Consider the following 21,413-nt stretch of genomic DNA (forward strand, 5'->3'; position numbering starts at 1 on the left):
CTGAAAATTCTGAACAGGTGTCATGGCTTAGTGGAGGCTTGGTGGTGGCGTAAAACATTGGAAATTCGTAACAGAGCCTCCTCAGAGAGAAAAGATCCACATACGCCTACCACATTTATATTTAGATTTTACGTTCTAAGGATGTGAAGCTTTTAGTCAGCTGAAGAATGTTTCGGTTTTTAGCAAACATTTAACAATCCAAGTGCAAAAATACTGACTTCAGGAGTTTTGGACTAAGTGTGTTTTGAATTTAGAAGCGTTGTTAAAAAGTTTGCTACACAACTTGCGTCTAGTGTGAATGGGGAAACTTTAAATGGGGTTTCAGTCTTCAGATTATTTACAGGTCAGTGAACTTGATAATACATACTGGAAGCAAAACGGAGCAGTGTCCATTAGGCACTCACTAACATAGTAAGTAAACGGTACTACAGAAAAGATAGTGAGTTTTAAGAAGTCTTATTTTTCATGGCCTGTTTGGAGTGGAAGAGGATGTTTTAACTTGAGTGATACTGAACCACTGCCCAAATACTGTGTTGAATCTGTTCTTCATGCTTTTAAAAACGAACAAAGATCAAAAGGTTTTCTTTAAATGTTTATTTTATTAAAGTACAATAACTGAACTTTTGATTACTTACTTGTCAATGAGACAAATGCCCCTAGAGAGGGAATCTAGGAGAGGCTAAGCAATGGGGTGGAGGTAATGCAAGGCTAATAGATCTAACAAGGAGAGAATAAAAAATGATAAAAGAAATGTATGTGCAGTTCAGAATGAGGAAATGAGCACTACAGTAATCAGTACAGTACAGTGGAAGCTGTGACTGAATTTGGAGTGTATAAATAGGCTGCTATAAAAGGAAGACTGACTGGGTCTTAAAAAGCTACTTCATAACCCTACTATCATGTGAGAGGAAAACACCGTGTCAGAATGTTGCTTACTTCTTCCCGAGGCCCTGCAAGATCTCCCAAATCAACTGTCAGGACTTTTGGCTCACGATACTGGCTATAATCTGCACACTGCACCTTGTTCTGGTAATACAGGAACTATAGCTTTCATTGCAGTTGTTTCCCCTCTTCATGCTGAGTCTTCAAATACTTTTTTTGGGTGTTGATCTCAGATAAAAAAAATTTCAATAGACTGGAACACATCACCAGCATATTTAATGACATCTGTATCCTCTGACTCTGGAAATAGCATGCACGCATCTGGAGCTCATATGCAACAGAGGGTGCAACAGGGAAGCTCCCCCTGTCCTTTTTAGACATCAGGAGAAACTCAAGAGGTGAGTTCAAGCTGCTGAAACTTGTGTCTTCCTCTCCTACCCTTAACAGGCCCTTGATTTAAACCTGCACCCCGACATGTGCACAGAGAAGAGGTGGTGGTTGATTCAGTTTGGTTTTGTTAAACTGATGCTCAGAAATGTTACTCCTTTGTCCCCTTAGACATCTCTTCCTAGCTTGGCTCCATGGGGCCAGAGCTTATAAGGCCGTTCCTAAGGATGTTACGAGCTGCTTAACTTGTCCACTCAACAGCTAGAAACAACTAGTGTGTGAAATAAGGTACTAATTGAATTTGTCCCTTTTCCGGCTTTAAGGTTTGTTTTCTGGCCCCTTTTAGTCCTGATACAGATTCCTATACACAAGGGTAGCAAAAGTAAGGGGTGAGGAGGTTTGCAAAACCCTGTGCGAAAGTGGGCAAATCAGTCCTCTCTTCACACACCCAGGTGGCCTCGGACACCAGTTAAAATCCTCCTCCTGAGCGTGTGTGTATTGCCTCAACTCGGAGTTGGTTTGTTCAGCTCAAGCAAGCTGCCAAGGGTCTATCCAGCGTGCTGAGTCCTTGTTCTCTGGTCTGCTACTGCTGTATTACGTGGTATTTGGCAGATGATTGAACTTTTTTCTGCCTCAGTGTCTACAGTGAAAACAGGAATAAGAAATCGAAATCAGAGCAAGGTTGTGAATTAACTATCAGTTGCTTTGATACTGTCATGCAAAAAGTGCTGAACAGCCACACTGTTCTTTGTAAATTGACCTAATTTAGAAGACCCAAAAGGCAAAGGAGATATCAGTACCTCTCTGAGATAAACTTTCCAGCCCTTTTCTTCACGAGACAGCATCGAAAAGGAAGCCTGGATTAACCGCAGTGCTGAAGACGCATAAATGATTATTTCCTAGTGCCCTCGGTTTTTACACCGTCCTTGCTTGTTAGATGGCCAGTGGTGTTGGGAGGAGGGGAGGGGGAGAAACAAACCCCCACTGGTAACCAGATTTTTGGTTTTACGTGCAAGGCAGCTCCGTGACAGCTACCACAGACGGCACGGTGGCTGTTGCAAGCTGCCAGCTCGAGCTGCTTGCTGCCCCAGACAGCTCCTGGGCTGCACGGCCGGTGTGCTACGTCGTCCCGTGGAAGACGGCTCCGTGTATGACCTGACAGAGGTCCTAACTCCAGCTACAACGCTGAAACCCAGTGGTGAGGAACAACTCGTAAATCATGAAATTTCACATTTGTAGGCCTGAATTAGACAAATTACTCTGAGGGAGCTGTGCATCTGCAGTGCTTGTTGTAATCACCGGGAGTTTCTGGCACACATGGAAAGCAGCTCTGCTCTTCCCCAGCAGCATGACTATCCATGTAGTGCTCTGGCTTGTGCCGAACGAGCTGTCTGAAATGTAAATCCATGGAGAACTACTTCTGTAAACCAAGGGAGACTTTTTGGATCCACTGTAATAGCACAAAAACTGTCAGGCTGTGAGAATGATAGATTAAATTTGCAGACAGGAAAATGTTTTTGCTTGAGACTGTATTTTCAAGAAATTATCAACTGCCTGGTGTGGGCAGCCCGGCTCGCAAAGGTGAGTCATTTTCCATGTGTCTTTTTTTCCCAATAAGTGGTACTGGAAGGGGCTAATGACCCATGCTTGGGAAAACTTGACAGTGGGGCAAGCTTGAAAAACCCCAAATCCAGCTCCTTCATTCCTCACCATCTATGTCCTCGTCTCTTCTCTTCCCTAGGTTTCTCCTGTCTCTTGACTCTTTTCAGCCACCTTTTCTCCCCATGCTCCCAGTACCAGGACTGGTGGTGGTGCAGCAGTTGGCACGCAGGAGCTCCGCCTGAGCGTGGCTGCAGCCTGCATGTTTTCTTTGTTCCTGGAAGACAATAATAATGAACGTAGCCGGTAATGTTAGCTGAGCAGCTTCTAGGGGTCAACGCTGACTGGAATAACAATGGAAATGTTTTTAAGGGGCTGCTCTGCACTCTCCAGGAATTCTTGGTAGGGACTCCAGAGAAATGAGTGGACTCAGTTCCATCTCATCTCCAAAGCATCACCACAGACCCAGGCTCTGGCTCCCCCCCCTTGGTAAAGCGGGAGCTCCGTATGCACAATGCTGCTGCTCGGTGCCAGCATTGTAACAAATGGCCTCGCAAAGCTGCCCTTGGGCTGTCGCAAGCCCTCTGCGGTAGCAGGGCTTGTATCTGTAGAAAGAAGTGGAGAAGGAGGCAATGCTGCTTGGCCAACAAATGCATGTTACGTGCTCTTTCTGGAAATGTCTATACCTCACTCATTATTTGAGTGCAGATTAATGTGGCACAGTGTTTTGGGGAAGGAACAGAGATGGAACATCATGCTTAAATACACACATATTTTAAATTCCTGTAACTCAGTACAGCTTCACCATTTTTAAAAGTGACACGGTTTTGTGGCCTTGGGGATGAGTCTTTTCCAACAAGAAGAAGGTAGCAGTATGCTCGAAGGCTTAGAGCTGATCACCTCCAGAGTCCCTTGTAGCTTGTAACGTAGGAGTGCCCGTGCGAACACATGCTGGAGTCATTCCTCACTTCTCTCCTTCAGGCATGCCAACACATAGGTTTTAAAAACCCAAATCGAGAAGTTTCCTGTTAGTTGCAAGTCTTTTCTACTAAGCATTTTGCACCCCCCGCATCTTTTTTTTTTCTACTGCATGACCTGCATGACGTCCCAGTCCCTCCAGCTTCTTTACCTGTAGGCCCTCTCTCGGGGATTTTGGGATTTGTGCTTTTCAGGAGGCTCCTTGTCTTTGACTTGATGGGACAGAAAGAAGAGAAAAGCAGTTTTCATTCTTCATCACAGGGTGCAGCAGAGCTCTGGGCTCTTCCTCATCTGCCCCTTTCCGTGTGAAAAGGCTGCAAGGGCTCGCTCTCCCATCGCCTGCCCCGCACCCACCAAAAGGCCGGGGGGCAAGTGGGGAAGAGGGGAGGCTCTGCCTCTCCTCCCGCTCCGCTCGCTGTGCTTCCCCAGGTTTGTTGGAGCCTGGAAGGCAGCCAGCCACAACTGTCAGCCTGGGCTGGAAATAGCAAGGATGGGGAAAGGCGGACGGAGATTTCACGCCAATATTTGAAGCAGAATATTTGACCAGAGTTGCTGGCAGCCCCAGCAGAAGTCAGGCCCCAGTTGCCTGCAGTATTGTGTGAGCAAGACTATTGTGTACGTGTGTGTATACATCCTCCCACAGAATGGGACTCTGCTTGTCCTCCAGAGTCTGCTATGTCCGTGGACAAAGGTAGAAGAAAGGAAATGCTATTTCCTACCTTTCAGATGGGGCATTGAATTTGGTGTCGTTATTGTGATTGTGTACATGAGGTAATCGCACGCTCGTGGTGTGCTTTAGGATCGGTGGGGGCACTTTTTGTGGTCCGTATATTCAGGGACTTAAAATAGCGAGCATGAAAATACACACATAGCTGTTAAAATAAATCCTCTCTATTTTACAAATGACGCTAAGAAGGTAAATAGTACACGGTGTACTGGGGAGGGAGGAGGGGAAGGGGACATCACTGATGGCTTCCTGGCAAAACGTTTCAGACACTGCAATACAGGCACCAAGCTGACACTCAGGTAAACATTGCAGCAGCACTAGTGTAATGAAAAGAAGGGTTTGGGTGGAGCTGCCTGCTTCTAGCTGCTTGAACAAAGAAACAAACAAAGGAAAAATTAACAATTTTAGTAGTAAATTAAATGGAAAGCTAACAAACCACAAGGCTTAGTGTCTTAAAATGAAGCTAAGCATGTTGTTGCAAAAGCGCTTGCCAACTAACTAGGGCTGGATGCTGAGGAGGAGTGTCCTGCTCTAGACAGAATAGATGCCTGCATGTCTTCCTTCATCCTGAGTAAGGTGTGCAAGCTGAGGGTGTGCACAAACTGGTACATTTTCTTGGTAAATTTGCAAACATTTGGAATAGTAAGTACATTTCAGTTAGGACCTGTGGCAATTGGGGAAAACTATTACTTGAACTAGTAAGGTCAAGTAATCTTCAACTATTATGCTAGGTATGTAGTAGCCTATACGCTAGGGGTGTCCCTTTCAGAAGCCTGCACAGAAGCATCTCGGACATTCTCACTAATCCTTTCCCACTTGGGCATGTCAGAAAGACTGGATCGATGGCTGGTCGGTCATTGTCAGAGCTCTGTTCCTGCTGGGGCAATAACCCAGAAGGCCATCAGCAAAAAAATCCGAAACAGAGCCAGGCAACGAGTGGGTCACAGTAAGCATCCAAGGATTTTATAATCAAAACTTCTGCACATGTAAGTACAACATGTGGTGTTGCAATATTGTGAGTCTGTAATTCTAATGCACTTACTGGAATTGGTAAGGACTAGTTAAAATCTGTGCTTTGTAGACTGACTCTCTATTTTAGTGTCATCAAGGTGTCAGCCAAAAATTCTGAAGCTGCACTAAGATTTGCTGTGGAAGAGAAGACTCCAAAACATGTACAGCTTTTGGCCCTCTTCCAGGACGGGGCTGATTGTGGAGTACAGTACATGTTGTTGGGCTTTTTTTTTTTTATTTTTTAATGACTCATATTTTGGACTTTATTTCTCTTTGTCTTTCAACACCGAACAGAAATTGCTATTTAGGTCAAACTGCTGTTTTGGTGCTAATAGAAGCAGACATCAGTTTTGTCTATGGATTTCACAGCGATGTGTTTTTCAGAGTGAAGTTCCCTCTTTAGGCTACTGCTGACATTTAGCGGTGGCAGTGTTATACCAGCTCTTAGTGCTACCTCTGCTGCGTTACATCTGCACGCACGGTTGTGGGATGTAGCTGGGAGCTGCCTTTCCGATGTAGCTACTATTTTTGTTCACCCAGGCTCTGAGAAGAGCGTCTTCTCCTCCCTGCTTTTGGGGTACCTCCTGCTGCCATCACACTGTCCTGGCTCTTGCCTTCTCAGCTTTTCTTACCCGCTGGTGCGATCCTGCTGCCTCTTGGTGTGTCCCTGGCCGCTGCCAGCTCTGCTGTGTCCCACCTCTCTGCAGGGCTGTTTCAGAGCCCAGACCCCTCAGGCTCCTGCTTACTGCCTCCTGACAAGTGCCAGCTTTGGAGAGGAGCCTCAGCTTATGCCTAGCAGAGGCTTTTAGCCTGTGTTCTGCTCCGTGCCTCGACTTGGGGGCTGATGTACCTCCACCGTGAGGCACGCTGCTCTGCTGCCCTGGAACTGGTGCCTTGGAGGCACACACAGGAACGGGAGACCTGCTAGCTCAAGTGCCAGAAGTCTGGCACCAGCATATGAGTGGCACAGACTACTCATCCCTTCCCATCAGGTAACCGAGTGAGGTGAAGCATCTCTGAAGCACAAAGTCTGCACAATTTACGTGTCTTCCTTTTACAAGAACTGCTGAACATGGAAATTGTTAGATACAAGGCCAGTGTGCTGTTTTGGATGCCTGCTGGAGTAACTCCATGCATGCAAGACTTCAGTGATTTTCCTTCAGTTCTTATCAGCTGAGTATCTGGCTCTCCACCTCTAACTCAGGGCACTGAGACTTCTGAATAGGGATCTTTAGCCTATTTATGCAGAGATGCTCAGATCCTGATCTACAGCCAAAGGTGTGGGCTGGGGGAGAAAGAAAAATGGCTTTAAGCTACCTTTGAAGTTCTTCCATACCTGTATTATTTTGCTTGCTCCGATAAATAAATAAATAAATAAATTCTAATTTAACTTGCAGAGTAGCCAAATATGAGCTGGTTAACAGTTATGCCAGGGTCTCTACTACCAGCTAATGTTTAGAAGGCTGAAAAGCACCTCTTAAGGTTTTCTTCCTTCCCATCCTCCTCAGGGTTTCTTGCAGGTAAGAGGAACCTTAAAATTACTTGTTTTGCTGTTCAGTTCTAAGAGGGCTTTTCTCACAGGAGCAGCACGACTGAGCACAGCATGAGAATTAGAATCGTTTTCACTCACATAGATAACAAGAAGTTTTCCAGTCCTTTTCAGACTGATCCTCTTTCACAGTACATGTATGACATACAATCCCACACTATGTTCCTCTTCCTCTAAGCTACTGTGCTCTACCCTTCTTGGTTTTGTTTTCTGTTTTTCTGTTTGGTTATGTTTGGTTGGTTTCTTCTGGTCAACTATTTTGCCTGAACTTTGTATACAGAACAGAGGATGCTACCATGAAACTCTGGTAACATCATCAGTTTGAGTTGATATTCACGCTCTGAATTAAGACAAGTTAGCTGCAGCACCCACATTTCCTCATAGCTGTACATACGTTTAGCTCTCACAAATAACAGGGATGAGTTTTTACTTAGTAGCTAGGAAGAGGTATTCTACTGAGACTCAGAAGCAGACCAATAAACCCAGAGCTACTGGCCTATCAGTAATTTTGATGTATGGGTTTTTACTGTCTAGTAACTACAGTATTATGTTACCCAGACTTGGGATTATTCCTTTGTCCTTCCTGCAAGTGGCTGCAAGGGCATGGAGTGGAGAAGACACAGAGCTGGTCAGAAACTAATTTGCCCCCTCCCTGTGGAGGCCTTAATGGTGGTGAAGGAGTATGGCAGAGAGGACATCAGGCAAGCATCCCATATGTGTGGATGATATCATGCTCGCAGCCTAAATTAACTGGCAGATCTACCTAGGCTCCAAAGCAAGTATTTCCAGCCCATGGGAATGGGCTCCTCTCACTGCTGTGATCACAGCACAGGAGAAACAAGGAGCAAACTTCTCAGCACCTCCAGAGCAGCCTGGTGGTCATCTGGTGGGGAAAGCAGCAATATACTGCTCAGTGCCCTAGAGAGGAGGTAAACCCTGCAGCCCCAGTGATGACCTGAGCCTAGGGATGAGCCCTGTTTAGCGCTGCACCACAGCCAAGCCCTTTCCATCGCTCACAGCCCTGAAGAGCCCAACCCTCTGCTGCAGCAGCCACTGGCTTTGCTAAGTCAGGACTTCTCCCCATAGCTTCCCACTTTGCTTCTTGCGTGACCCAGCCAGTTTTCTCTCCCCTGCCTTGCGGAACTGTTCCACCTCTCCCAGTCATGTTCCCTCCTTTATTCTTCCTACAGTGTTTTCAGAAATGCACACAGGCTGTCCCATTACACTGCACCTCAGCAAGGGGAGTTGGAGTACAGAGGTCAACAGGCTGGGATCTCTTTCTCCCCAAACTGGTTCACCTGGATGCTGGTTCCCAGCCATCCTCCCTGTGAGGTGGGAGAGGGGCAAAGCAAGAAAGAAAAGCAGGAGAAATCAGGAGCAGCAAGGCTTGTTCTGAAAGAATTAAGGAAAACGGCCCCAGGCAAGGAGGCTGATGTGGGTTGTGGTTTCTGTGTCTGTCCCCAGGAGCTGGGGTGATGCACAGCTGGCAGACAGCCTTCCCTTCCTCCTCTGGGTGCTCCCTGTTCCCAGGGCAGTTTTAAGGCACTGGGCATCCGACGCAGAGGAAGAGGTGGATTAGGGCAAAGAGGAGATGGTTGGTAGGAGGAGAGCTCTGCCAACGGCACATCAGGCTGCAGCATGGGATAGCAGCTAGCACTCCTCTTTCTGTGGGGAACAGTCCTCTTTCAGGTTCTGTCCTTCCATGGCTATGTTCACTGGTCTTCAACTGTTACCTGTGTTTCCCACAAAAAACTTGGTCTTTCCAGGCTGGCTAGCTAGAGGCCTCTTCCCATCCCCCCTGTGCTCAGAACCTGAACACTTGAAGGACCTCTCCCTGCAAAGCCTAGGCTCAGCCTAACGCTTTTTACCACCCCTAAAGCCAGTGTTTTTTCAGAAGCTGTATATATGACCACATATAAATTAGATACAGATTGCTTGATTTGCATAGGTGCCAGACGCAGAGATGCACTGAACTTGGCAGGTATACCCAGACACAAGGCGGAGGGGGTGTTGCAAGAGGGAGAAGACAGGGCCCATGTTCGTGTTCCTGTGGGGATGGCTGCTGGCAGGGCGAAAGGGGTTTACTGGAACTCAAAAAGTTGCAGATCAAAGCTGTGAAAGGGCTTTCAAATCTGTTCTGCTCTGCACTCTCTTATGCTTTGCTTTAAGCAAAAACTTTCACTGTGGTCAAATTATTATGCGTGTGAAGAAGCTGCCAGCATGAGGCCGCTTACAGAAGGTTTTGGCAAATCTGCTGAGTGTGAGACGTCGTGGTTGGACTCTGTCAGGTTTAGCAGTGACAGCTACACGTTGCCTACCTCCCATCTCCTCCACCTCACTGCCAGGGGCCATTGCCTCTGCACCAGCGGTGACCAGGGCAGGGGCTTGCTGCCTCAGCCGGCACGGTCCCCAGGCCAGAGTGTGGCCAAACTGCCATTGTCAGCATCTGCTCTCGCTTTCCCCTGCTACTGGGACAGAGCGATGGAAAGGCCTCGGCTGTGGTGCAGTACTTGAAGATCATTAGAGCAGACATGGGGGAGGTAAAGCGTTAAAGATTGCTGCTGTTCAATCCAACAGAGCCCATCTGTCAGAGCATTTAACATGCATTCAGTCCCAAGATGGGATGTTTCCATTACACATCAGGCAGCTTTAGTTTGATGCTATTTAGTAGGTTGTGCTTAAAATGAACTGAAAACTTGGACAGGCACCCTCTGTCAAATCTAGCTAGGCATCTAATGCATTAACACAACCAACCTGCAACTCTTCCCCCCACCCCGAGCAGGACAGGGTGGGTACCACACCTTGCCCCTTCCCGTCCACAGCCTGGTGTTTCAGCTAAAGCCAATAATGAAGGTGGGCTTGTGCTAAGACACCAAGCTCTAAATGAGGGTGTCCCTCACAAATGCCTGAATCCTGCTCAGCTACCTGGCAAAAGAGGCCAACTTTTCATGACTATGGCATCTTAAACCTTTGTTGACAAAGATGACATTCAGAAGGGGATCCATCAGAGCTCTGCAGACTCTTTGCTCCTGAATGAGAGGATCTCTGTAGGGTTTAAGATGTCTTAGATTGTTCACATTGTCTTCATGCCTTTAGCTGATTCGTCTTCAGTTTTCTACAGGAGACATGGCATAAATTTGCTAAAAAGCCAATGGAAATTTTGCCTGTAGGCAAAAGGCCAACTATGAGTAATTATTGTGAAGGCACCTGTTAATGAGTGAGGTTACTTACATCCTCTTTGTTTTCATCGCTTCTCTTTGTTAAGCAGAAGGCACATCGGAAATTCTGCTGTCTGAGGATGACAGCAGATTGGGGATGTGGTTATCTGCCTCCACTTACTACACTCTCAACACTCCCTCTCACAGGCTGAGTGGGATGTCTAGAAAACCGGGAGGATGTGGTTTCTGAATTCTGAATCATGACAGTTTTCCCCCAATACTCTTATCTGTAGTAATTAAAAAATTCCATTCTAGTAGTTAGACTGTACCTGGTCTCAGGCTCTGTGGGCCTTGACACTAGCTTCTTAAATTTCAGGACTAACAACAGTAATCACATTAAGTTTTTTTAATTAACAGTTCTACTAAACTGATACTTGATCAGAGGCCAAGCTGAGTGACAGCATTTTAGAAGTCATTCTGTTACTTCCACTCCTGTTTTCATTTCTTCCCTGGGGAGCTTTAAGTCCCACACTGATTCTTTTTGTAAAACCTTGTCATGGAATCAGACACAGGCTGCACACTAGAAACAGATAATATGAGTGAAGATATTCCAGCAATTTGATCTTTGCTGTTTCAACCTGCCTTAGAATGGAGGATGAATTAGATGACCTTCAGAGATCTCTTCCAGCCCTATTTTTTCCAGTCCTCACAATACCTGTGGCAACACGATGATGAAAAGGAGGTGGGTGCCTCTTGCTTCCAAAGCTTTTTTTTCCAACTGGTAACAAATTAACTACATGTGTAGTAAAAAAAGAAATTAAAATATATCCCCAAAAAACCAAAACAATCCACAAAAAACCTTAGGAGGCTTCGAGAACCTTAAGTATGTACCTCAGCATGGCTGAGCTCTATTTTAGACAGTAGAGACGTGATTAATATTTCTTCTCAGACTGGGATAGAGCACTTGGAAGGGAATTTGTGGTAGTCTGTCAGTTTTTACCCCATTTCGGCCTGGCCAGGGGTTTCAGACAGTACTTGGGTCCCTTCCCTCCTGTGCCTCAGTCACAGTAAGTGAATAAAGCATCAAGTGATTAGTGTCAATTCCTGCAGGACCCCAAGAGGTGTCTTTTGGAGATCTCTGAGCAGACTTCAGTTCTGTCTGGTGACAAGTTTATCTTGGTCCCTGATCAAGACCAAACAGGGATGCACCGCATCCCACAGATCTTGCCTAAGAGAACTTGTGCTTACAGCCTGAAATTCTGTTGTGCTAAGCACTAACTCCAGTCATATATATAGGATCAGATATTGGTGTAATACCTGATCCTTTATGTAGTTTGACACTAGAGTCAAATTCATTCATGCATTCAAGCTTCACTTGGTTTAATGATGATCTTGTCCAGTGTTTTCTCAAGTTAAAGATTAGCTGACATGTATGGACTGGTAGTTACTATAATATTAACCTTTTTCCTGGCTGCTGCTCAGCTTGTTCCTGAAATTCATCTTCAGGCTTTGAACCGCCCTTACCTTGAAAGCTGAGCAATACTAAAATGCAACACTCTCAAATACTGTCACAGCACATCTTAAACTGCCTACAGCTCATGGAAAAATCTGACAAATGCCTTACTTAGAAATGCTTTGATTTAGGTATGTCATTCTATTTTGTTTCCTTAGTATGTTTCTGTAAAAACAGGTTTACGGTTTAGGATTTAATCTTCTGTGTATTCCTGACTTCAGTTATAACCTCTGTCCACATCAAAATTAGCTGGGATGTCATCTTCCCAGCAAACACCAGATTTAAAGATTATCTTTTCATCATTTTTTTTCTGTAAAGATCTAGAACATAAGCAGAAAAATAATGAAAAGAGCCTACCTTCATTTCACTGATGTGTCATGCTTAAAGTTTTCTCATCCTTTTAAAATTATTCTTAGTGTGAATTGGTTTTGCGGTATTGATTCTGGAAGGCTGTCTGTAAGCAGTTACGTTTTGTGCAATATATTAAATAGTAAAAGGGATCTGGGTGCATGCATTTATAAAAAAACTCCAATAATTATGTTATATATATAACACATATATATATACACATAAGCATAGAAATTCAATCAGTCAAGAGGTGGTTCTGGTTACAATACTGCACTTGTTTTTCAATTCTGTGTTCTCACTAGAAACATGATAATGACCCTGCAGTTGTCTTTTCCAGGCCACAACAGCATATACATTTGAAACTTACTGGGGAAAAGCACCCCATGAATTTCCATGAGTAGCTAAAAAGCTGTGTAACAAAACCAGTGAAAGATGCATTTTAACAACATGCAGAATAAAAAAACCCCCAACTTAGCAGCTTATACCTAAAGTGGATTTAAATTCAATGTCAGAACACTGTCACCTGCACTTGCTGAAATAGCGCCTTTATCTTATGTTGGTTTTAAGGAGGTTATATTTGAGCTATTGAAAAAAGAATCCCAAAATAAGAAAACCACTCTTTCCTTGAAAAGTTTCTTATTGTTCCTTGCTTCAAAAGGATCCAGGAAATGGTGGACATATATATACTGCAAATCAAAGACAAGAGCGTGATTAATAGGCTACTTGACCTTTCCCAGGGAAAGACGGCAGGGATGGCTGGAGAGGGCTGGCATGGGGAAGAGGGGCTGCACAGTGCCATGGGGCTCTCTGTAGTCGGGGCAAGAACTGCATTTATACATCTTTCCAGAACAATTTCTGAACCGCGTATCTTTCAGTCTTTTATGAGTTGTCTGCTAATGCTTAAGGGTTCACCTCCATGCTGGTTTTGGGATTAATTTAACTGTAGATCTGTTCAGAAAGAGGTAGCCATATGGGTACAAGCTACAGTGATAGAGGCATTGTTAGCCTAGAATAACTGCATCCACTCTAATAGAGCATGAAGTAATTTTAATTACTTTTGTAAGTGAAAAACAAAAATATGTTTAAAACATCCCTGACAGCAAAGACAACAGATGAGTGAGTTGTATTGCAAAAGCTGGTTGAGATACTTTAGTGTTAACAGTGCTAGTGTTGATACTTTAGAATAATCTGCATTATAACTTAAAAAACTGATTTGAAAAATCTGTCAATTTTCAGTCTTATTTGTGACTAGTTTGTCTTCAGATCCCTTGTCAATGTGTAGCTTTCTATATTTTCTGTATTTCTGTATGTGGCTTTAACAATATTAAAGCTGAACCTTATGAAATACATTTATCCAAAATGGTTTCTTAGAATCTTAGTTTCCCATCAATTGCTTTAGCTCACTTGGTGTTGCAGGTTGGGAGTCATCTGCCTCACTAGGGTAAAGAGAACAATTCCGGTCATTTCACTTGAGGTCTCAGTTAGCACTTTTTACCACCACGAAATGCTCTAAGAATTAAAGGATGACAGAAAAATCCCTCAAATCATATTTTTAAAAGCATTTTCCAAAAGTGACTATGTTAGTAGACTTTATTGTCACCAGAAAGCCTCTGTTAATCTCACAAAGCATCTGCAATGAATAATCTTCCCCTCCCCCATTCTTATTTGCTGCCAGAAACAGCTTATAAATGCTCAGTTGAAAACTCTGCCAAATTTTGCTTTTAGGCACACTGCTGTAAATAGAGAATATTTCTGCTGATTTTGGTAGAATTACTCCAGATTTATGCAGATGCAAGTGAAAGCCAAATTTTGCCTGGGTCTTTCCTCGTTGGCTGCCACTTGGCGTCCTGGTCAGCACCAGAACTGCCGCCTCTGGTGTCAGTGGAAGGCAAGTGCTTGAGCCGAGTCTGCTCATCGTTTGACAAATTATTATAAACAGATTTGAACAAATATTTCTTCACAAAACAAACTGGTCAGCAGGCTCCAAGCTCTATTCTCCTGATGCATTTTACAGGAAATAATATCAAGTTAGCTATTATGAAACTACCCCTTCCTCACACACACATAATTGCTTCCAGCTTGCTGATTATTACCCTTTCCTTAACTGATAGAGTGAGAAGAGGAATAAAAATATCTCCATACAGTGGGCCAAATCCTCATCTGGTATAAATTGACATAGCTCCATCAAAGTCAATAAAACCATGTTGATTTACACCAGTTGAGGAGCTGATGCACTATAATTTTTTTACTTGCTTTTAAAAAATAAAACCTTATGTGATTGTGTAACCAACGTTGCAACAGAAACCAGCATTTTCTTTTGTGAAGTCAAACATGTGCCCTCCCTTTGACTTCCAAACATTTTCACTTAGATAGTCCTTCTATAGCTTTTTCCCTCACCTTCTGACAGAATGCTCCTACCACCCTTTTTACTGGGCCAGCGTCATGAGCGAGTTACAAACCAGGCTGAATGATGATCAGACACAAAATAATAATTCCATGGATTAATGAGGATAAGGAACAAAGTGATACTGCTACTTGTTCACACAAAAGAGGAAAAAGGGCTGAGCAAAGCCAAAGATAAGAAAATTATTTCTCTACTGACATTCTCTCTGATCTCCACAACACTTTCCAGTTAGCTAACATATATTTCCAGCACCAAGCAATTGGTATTTCCTACCTAGGAATGACACTACTGTAAACTACTGTTATAGATTGTTTCTTAGGTAATCTTTAAAACAATACAATGAGACTTATTACAAGGTTTGCTAAAGTTGATAGAAACTATGTGCTCTGCTGGACAAACCCAGATTTCAGAAGTCTTTCTTCAGTCTTCGCTAAGGGCTGTCAAACACATGGTGAATTTTTTGGGAATACTCTTTGTCTCTTGTTCTGATCAAGAGCACAGAGGGATGTTCCACAGCAAACCTTTTACATCCATTGCAGGAGTTCTAGGCATTTCAGTGTGGTGTACTGACAAATAACGGTCCCGTCTTTCCCCAACCCTCATTTTTTTGACCGGCTGTTTTGATTGATTTGTATATTCAGAAATTCATGACAATTTCAATCACATCCTGAAAAACGTGAACAATTTTATTGTTAACGCTCACATAGTTTTGTACTGGTTCAGAAAAGACCTTGAAGAAAACATTTATTTATTAATTCTTGGTATTTAGCAGCCCCTAATAGCATGCTGGTCATTTTATTAAAGTTAATGGTGATATTTTCAGGATCATAGACTTTCATTTCCCATAGCTTTTTTGAATACTGCAACAGATTAAAGCGTAACAAAAAATTGCAATAGCACTCATTTCCAAATGATATTGTGCAAAATCTGGGCAAGATTAAGCTCACTTTAAAATACATACTCCATTGCTTTGAAGAACATCTTGAAAATCATTCTATGTTGTCTGGAATTCAGTTGCAAAGACTGAATCAGAATTCAGTCACACATTCTGGTCTCTCTTTTAATATACGCTTTTTAATCCACAGTCCAGTCTGAAACGCATTCAGAATTGACTGGAAAACTTTCTAAGGTAAGACTTGAAAATGTCCTTATCATATTTGGTAGGTAACACTGCACTACTTATTTTGTTTGGAAAAGATTGCTCATCTCTATTAAACTGTGAACCCTTTGGTTTTGGGATCCTGCTTTTACTGGAACCATAATTTTGGACTGCAGCCTTTATTTTGTAATGAAGGTTTGCCACCTGGTTGAATGAATGACTGAGATGTTGATGCAGAGAAATTCAGCTCAGATCCTTCATTACCTGTCTGTTTCCATGGCAAGATATGACTTGAAAACACAATCTAATCCCTGGAGAAAACAGTGGTTCCCCAAGCACCCTCTAAGCAAGTATTTATAGGCAGGCACTTTCCAGATCTGTGCAGGGGAAATTAAAATAAAACACAAGTTGGTGAACACTTTCCATTCAGTCAGGACTGAAGGAGCGGCCCTGTCTGTAAAGAAAGGTAGTGGTAGATCTTGCCAGCAGTTCTGTCACACGTAGGGTAGGACAGCCTTGCATAACATGGGCAAGAAGTGTCAAGTCCTGCTGGGGACAAACAAAAGTTATTCAAAAAGTCAGGTCTTGTTCTTCCTGGTACTGATGGGGGCAAACAAGTCGCTCCAAAATGAAACTGCACTAGAAGACAAGGAATCAGTTTTAACTAGCTAGAAAGCACAGTCTTCACAGGGCTGCAGTTCAGGCTTGCTCTGTCTCGCGAGGATGTTTCTGGGGCTGCAGGAGGCCGGCTTTCAAGCTGCCAGTTTAATAACCCAGAGCAATCAAGAGGCTGCTCTCTACAAAGCTGACCCTGTTTCCTACATGATAACAAGAGCAACAGTCACATGCCAATGTCCACACTTGTGAGGCTTGAGCTTTTCCTGGAAAAGTCACAAATTGCTCTTTGAGGAATTCGTGTCAGCTGGTATCAAGATGGATGATTTGGATGCTGTATCCACAGACCATTTGCCAGCAGGTCAGAGACTGGAGACCCGGCCAGTGTAGTGCCCCATTTTGGAGAGTGGCTTCAGCTCTGACTGCTGAAAGTCTGTCAAAGCAGAGTGCTTCTAATGCAACACTTCAAGCTCAGAGCTTGTTTCAGCAAAAAAAGCAGATCTAACCAGCTTCAGCCCAAGGTTCCTTCCTCTGAGCATAAATCATATATGGACTAGGCGTAGAAGATTTAGGTAACGTCTCAGACGTGCTTTTCTTTTTATCTACAGCAAAACTTTTATTGTATTCCAAAGCATGGCAACAAAGATTGAAAAAAAGCACGGCACTGCCTTGCCTTAAGCATGCTGAAGCTTTATGGCATCTTTAGACTGGATTCTTGGCTTTGGAGACTAGAGAAACCTGAAAGTGTACTGGATATGAAGTCAAAACAGCTTGTTACCCAACTTGCTTCCTTCCACAAAGTACTGAAATATTAAGAACACAGCCAAATAACGCTTGAATACAACTCCCTTTGTTTGTCTTGAGTTGCATTTGTTTGTCTGAAGCCAAACTGGGTGGATAATTTTGCATTCTTTATCTTAGCAGTGAATTGTGTGGTTCTGAAATTTGAATAAGATAAGATCACAAACAAGTAAAAACATGTGTAGGCTGAAAAATCAATATGTTTCAAAGTAACAGTTGAGAAACAAATTATTTGTGTACTAATATGATGAAAACTAGGTTTAAGGATACTGCTGGGACTGATAGTATTAGTAGCAGCTAAAGCAGTATTGTAAGGAATTTGAGCTGCCTTCATAGTTAGATGTTAATCATGCCATCACCTAGAAATAAGGTACTCAAAAGGCTGGTAATGGTAAACTGCAACATTAGGGATTTTTTAAGCTTCTCAGCCTTTGCATAATAATTAGAACTTAACAACTGTAGTTCTTTTTAATCACTCATGCTGAGGTCTGCTCTTTCCATTTACCCTGAAATTTTCTAATATTTTAATTGAATTATTCAGAATAGCTACTCTCTTGCTAAGAAGTTTCTATTTTTCAGTTCAGGACTAAACGTCATTGTCACTGAAGGGTGGTAGAATTCCTACTAACTTAATCACATTCAGGCCTATACCATGCCTAACATCAGAAAGCCATTAATAACTAGCTTGTACCAACCAAAGTCTGTTCTGTCAGTGATGACACATCCTAGAAATAGTTTCCTCTGAATTAAATCTACATTTCTGTACTGAGTTATTACTTGCTGGGAGTCATTCTTTTGGTAACCCTTATGCTTTGCTGAAACAAAACACTCGCTGTCCCTGAGAAACACCTGAATAAGCCATGCCTAATATGATACAATTTGAGAATAATTAAAGGCAATAACTGAAAACTGTAGGCTAGCAGCAATATAAAGATTTCCTTTGCCACCAGAATCTGACTTCTCTTATTTCAGCCCCCGCTTCACTCAGGGCATTTAGGAATGGTGTAGGACTCAAAACACTTGACTTTTCAAAAATAATCCTCAGAATCTGCAGTCTCTGTGCCTGGTACATAATTCACTAGGACAGAACTAACATCTCCTGTTTAGATTTCTCTCGATATGCTGAAGTTTCCTAAGTGTTGGCTTTGTCTGCAAGCAAGCCGTATATGTACCACAAACATCTGTGCATTTATAGCACAGAATTCCCCGAATTCTCATCACCTCAGCAGCCGACTGACTTTTTTAAAAAGCTACACATGCAATAGCAGTCTCATCCTCTCTGCAGGTATTTGTTTGGTCAACAGCATTCTTTAGAGAAATGCTGTGTTGACATGAAAAGGGACAGGTTGTTGAGTTATGAGGCTGTGGAATGATTGTGGTAGGCAGGACTCGGCAGCTACGAATAGAGCTGTAAACCAAGACGGGTGTCAATTCAGTCCTTCAACAAAGCCAGAGTGACTCAAGTAGCATGTCAAGGCACACCACGCAGAAACTCCTCTGCTTAGTTCTACATAAAAGTATTAAAACAAAAAACCCCAAGGAAATAAACAAGGAAAAAAACCACTCAGAAATCAGCAGAACTACATCTTCTCATACTAACAGTGTTTAAGATGGAGTTTGGAGCACAGGCCTCAAATGAGAACATGCCAGAGGTTCCCAGTCCAGTTTCTTTGGGTTTTACAAGACAGGGTAGAAGTGCTGGTTAAGGCAGCTATGTAACTTACAAAAGGAAAATCCTCACACATGAAAGCTAAATGGCAGAGGAAAGAGAAGAAATAAAACAAGAATGACCTACTTTTTAACCTATTTAATAATGACTATAAATATTTTTATTTACACGCCCCTGAAGTTCCAACTTTTTCTTGGAAGTTTTTAAACAGCTATGAAATCACTTGTTACTTGCTAATTACAGTATAACTTTGAACAATCAATAACTAACAGCCATTCTAGAAGAAAAGCAAGCTAGCGGCTGAGCACAGATGTTAAAAGGGATGTTTATGACTGGATGATTAAGAGCAGCAGATGGAAGGGATCAGAGCTGGAAGCAAAGGTAAGGCCAGAGACAGTAAGTGGGACTGGGATGTACAGGACAGAAACGTGTTGTTTGAAAGAAGGTAAAAACTCATGTAGTAGTGCTAGGAGCCTCGCACATGTAGTATGAGAAGCCACTGTCATTTCCAAGAGAGTGGGGCTTTCTAGCCTGGAGAAGCCTGAATGAAACATTAAATCTGGCTAAATTTGGCAATTTTTGTTAGAATGTGGCCTGGTCCTGTTCCAGGAAGACCTGAGGTGCTATGAATTGATCCTGTCACTTACAGGTCAATAATTTCTAACTCTGACTTTCCAGTGCATTGCCAACTGTTAGCTACACGTCTGGGAACCTCCTGGAGTGTTGGAAGCTGTTTAGATCCCAGAGCTGGTGTCCCAGCCTTTCTGAGTTCCCAGCAGTCTTCCAAGCCCTTCTTGGTCCTCTAACCCAAGGCAGGATGAGCTGTAGCCATCTCCCTGTTTGCTGGGGCAGCAGTCTGCAACCACGTACCCTTAGGGAAGAGAATGTACTTCTGGGGAGAGGCTGCCCAGTAGAGGTGCGAGGAGGTAGACTCCTGTGAAAGGGAAAAAGGGGCCAGCACCTGGAAGAGCAGCTGGAAGGCACTTGCTGGCCTCTTGCCCAAGCCATTCAAAGGTTAGTCCTGTTGTAATAAGTCCATTTTCTACCCCATGGTAACACCATTTTGTGTGTGCTGTCTGTACCTGTGGTAGAGCTTTAAACATAATCCATTGAAGTATGTCATGTGTATACTACCAAACTGATGGCTAAAAATCCCACTTAAGAGCTGTATTCAAAACAAAAATCAAAACACAACATGGCATTAACAAAATCCAAATGGAATTCATAGATTAATACAGACACGGTCTTTATTTTCTCTACAAAGTTTAATGTGGGTCTAGCTTGAAAGGTACCATAATATGCATTACTTGTTATGAATAAGAAAACCACTTATGACAGAGTACCCAATGGCATCTGCCATTACAAGTTACTTAAAAGCATTCTTAAATACCATAAATATCCCAAGGAACTGTGACTTCTTTCTCCCCCAAAAATTTTTTGTAACATCAGAGCAAGCTAACTTTTGATGTATACCACTGCTGTAAAACTGGATATGACAGCCCAACGCTGAGCTGTGTTTCTGATTGATAAGGATGCACTTAAAGTAACACTAGCAATTTATTTTTCCTAATCATCTAAATAATTCTGGAACTAGAAATTCTAGGAAACTGTAACATGTTCAAAGATAGAAAAAACCCCAACAAGCTGAAAAGGGCAACACTAACAGAAATGTTACAAATCTAATATTTTTAAAATTGGGTGGTGAAAAGCAAAGTGAAATTCACCTTGTACAGATAACATTTATATACCACTTTCCTTGCAGAGTGTCGGAATAGGGAGTAAGCCCAATCATTTGGTGCATAATCTTTGTCTTATCTTCTCATGAGACAAAGTTCACGTGAAGCGATAAGGAAATGGAGCAAATTAGGAGAAAGTGAGTGTTGAAATAATGAAAAGAGTACTTTCAAACAGATACCTGTGTTGCCTTTTAATCTTTCAGCTGTCATGTGTTCATTGCTGTTGCTGCCTGACCTTCCAAAATATGGTACTGATGAAAATCCTTTGAAACAGGGTTTCATGCACCTGCAGAAACAGAGGACAGGATATGATACTCACTTATGCCAGTGAAGCAGCTTTACATGGGCTGAAATCAGCACCTTTCTCAGGTGTCCTGTTTCTGATCCCTTCTCAGTCAAACCTGGAAAAAGGCTAGCCCATGTTTGGAGAACCTTAGCCATCATTTCATTTTGCTAAGCCCTGCAAGTTTATGGTATCTCTAGGTAAGGCTTTTTGTTACCTACTACACTTCAAATGACTATGAACCTATTTCTGCAGTGTTTAGGCTCCTTACTGTACTGGCAACCAAACTAGTTTAGTTTGAGGGTGTGAAGTCCTTTCTTTCTCATAACTGGCATCACCTATCTCTTAGGTGCACATTGAGTGTTCCTCCCAGTAAACATCTGATTGTCATAGAAGTGGAAAATAACATTTTCTTCCTGGCTTTAGAAGTTACTATTGGAATCTTTGAATTAGTGCATCCATTGAGAGGACAAAGGGGTAGTACCAGCTCTAGTCCTTCCTCTAAAGTCTTTGTAAATAAACAGAGTAAGCAATTTCTTGTTCCCAAACCCTGTGTTTGGCCCTCAGGCCCACTCAATGCCCCAAAGGGCTCTTTCTCTCTCTTTTCTTCCTTCTCACACAGTGTGATACCCAGCCAGCCCCAGGATTCATAGC

General features: G+C 42.9%; 1 long non-coding RNA gene across 3 annotated transcripts; it reads right to left on the bottom strand.

Moving 5' to 3' along the window:
* Nucleotides 1-12,130: 12,130 nt before the first annotated feature.
* On the bottom strand, nucleotides 12,131-21,036 carry LOC114013982 (uncharacterized). 3 transcript variants are annotated; one of them, XR_003557302.2, is made up of 3 exons: nucleotides 20,656-21,036; nucleotides 15,920-19,905; nucleotides 12,131-15,223 (listed from the first exon to the last, which is right to left on the bottom strand). It is a non-coding gene; the product is annotated as an uncharacterized LOC114013982 (long non-coding RNA). The 3 variants fall into 3 exon arrangements; XR_003557303.2 differs by lacking the exon at nucleotides 12,131-15,223 and having other exon boundaries at nucleotides 15,231-16,201; nucleotides 19,823-19,905; XR_003557301.2 differs by lacking the exon at nucleotides 12,131-15,223 and having other exon boundaries at nucleotides 15,231-17,208; nucleotides 19,823-19,905.
* Between the last annotated feature and the right edge of the window lie 377 nt (nucleotides 21,037-21,413).

Source organism: Falco peregrinus, chromosome 1 (genome assembly GCF_023634155.1).
Source record: "Falco peregrinus isolate bFalPer1 chromosome 1, bFalPer1.pri, whole genome shotgun sequence".
NCBI lineage: Eukaryota > Metazoa > Chordata > Aves > Falconiformes > Falconidae > Falco > Falco peregrinus.